Below are 1,975 nucleotides of genomic sequence, written 5' to 3'. Positions count from 1 at the left end.
AGCACTTGCCTTGCATGAGAATACATCCGGAGGTTATTCTTGGCTCTGCACTCAGGAGTGACCCCTGGCAGTTCTCAGGGGCCTTATTGGATGCAGGGAATAAAACCCAGGTCCATCATGTGCAAAGCAAGAACACTCCCTATTGGACTCTCTCTCTCGTCCTAGGCACTGGTTTTTAAGCCTCGATAAAGAAATATTGTTTCTGTACTTGCTTCGGCAGCACACATATACTAAATTTGGAATGATAGAGAAGATTAGCATGGCCCCTGAGCAAGGATGACTCACAAATTTGTGAAATGTTCTATATTTTTATGGTGTGCATTGTATGATTTAAATCCAACAATGCACATATTTATAACCATGGTGCTTAAGGAAAGCAATTAAACATTTAAAAAAAGAAATATTATGTTAAAAAAGAAAAATTATATGTTTTATGTTCCTTTTGGGGTGTTGTTGTTTGGCATGAGGGACACATCGAGTGGTGGTCAGAGCTGACTCCTGGCAAAGCTTGGGGGTACATGCAAGACAACACCTTACCTGCTATACTTAAATCCTTGGCCCTATTTTTTCCATTCTGTGAAATGACATAGTATTTTACAAGCCAGGCCAGTAAAGAGCATTTCTGAAAACTATACCAATTTATTAGTAATTGCCTGGGACCTGCAATCTAGTACTGATGGGGTTTATTGGTAGAAAGCAAGCATTAGAATAAGAATGTTTTGGGGGAAATGTCTCTATCTGATAAGAGCACTTAATTGATATTTTTAAGTCAAATCTTTTTATGTATATCTTGATGATAAAAGTTTTCAGTTACCTTTTTGACAAATGAACATTTTCCCACAAAACTGTTGATGAATTTTTGTCAACATGTAGTTCTTCCTTTCTTTCTTTAACTTAGGAAAGGTAAGTATCCATATTAAGGGAACTAACATTATGGAACTAAAATGATAGTACAGTGGGTAAAGTGCTTGCCTTGCCCTCTGGATGTCTTACACTGTCTTGGGTTTGATCTCCTGTTTCCCATACAGTCCCCAAGACCACCAGGAATGATCTATGCAGGAGAGCCAGGAGTAAGCCCTGAGCACTAAAGGGTATGGTCCCAAAATCCAAACAAAAACAAAAACAGACAAAACAAAAGAAAAAAAAATAAGGAAGAGCATGATCTGGAGTAGGAATGATAGTACAGTGGGTAAGCACTTGCCTTGCATTTGGCTAAACTGGGTTTTGATCCACAACAACCTATACAGTCCTCCAAATCCACCAGAAACAATTCCTGAGCACAGAGCCAGGAATAACTCCTGAACACAATTGGCTGTGACCCAAACAGCAAAAATTAAAGGAACTAACATTAACTTCCAGAACCAGACTAAGGCAATTACCTGTGCAGTAAAACATTACTTATAGAGTGCTGGATGGAGGTGGATGATGGTGAGAGGGATGGAGGTTGAGGCTTTTCTCCACCAGACCAGGCCACATGCCTGCAAGCCCTTCTAGCCGGCAGGTCTGCAGGTTCAGGATAGCGGTGAGGAAATTATCCAGAACAATTAGGTTTCAGGAGACATCAGCTTTTTTCAAGGCTCTAACAAACACATGTGTCTCCTAAGCTTAAACCTTTTACGCTGGATTCATAATCAGCCCTGCACTCAATATGTTTCAGCCATCTCTCTTCCTGCTGCTTCTTCCTCCATCTATCCTCCAAATCTTTCTTCCTGCCCCTGAGGTAATCCTCTTGATACCTCCCTAAAGGCTTCCCAGAAATGGGAGGTCTTACCCTCAGGCAGGTTACACAGGAAGATGGGGGTGGAGTGGCATACCTGGATTACTATGAAATAACTAATTGAATGAATTTCTAAATGGTATCTAGAACCTTTTAAGCTGTTCTAAAAACAACATCCAAAAAAAAAAAGAGCTTGACATTTTAAAGCAAGGGGGATACAACACCGAAATAGCATATAACCTTATTAAAGCAAAATAT

General features: G+C 40.1%; 1 non-coding gene across 1 annotated transcript; it reads left to right on the top strand.

The window, feature by feature from the left end:
• Window positions 1–204: 204 nt before the first annotated feature.
• Window positions 205–311, top strand: LOC126012290 (U6 spliceosomal RNA). Its single transcript, XR_007496808.1, has one exon. It is a non-coding gene; the product is annotated as a U6 spliceosomal RNA (small nuclear RNA).
• Window positions 312–1,975: the final 1,664 nt, after the last annotated feature.

This window comes from Suncus etruscus, chromosome 6, assembly GCF_024139225.1.
Source record: "Suncus etruscus isolate mSunEtr1 chromosome 6, mSunEtr1.pri.cur, whole genome shotgun sequence".
NCBI classification, from domain to species: Eukaryota; Metazoa; Chordata; class Mammalia; order Eulipotyphla; family Soricidae; genus Suncus; species Suncus etruscus.
The sequence above is the reverse complement of the archived record's forward strand: the minus strand, read 5'-3'. Positions and strand labels throughout refer to the sequence as shown.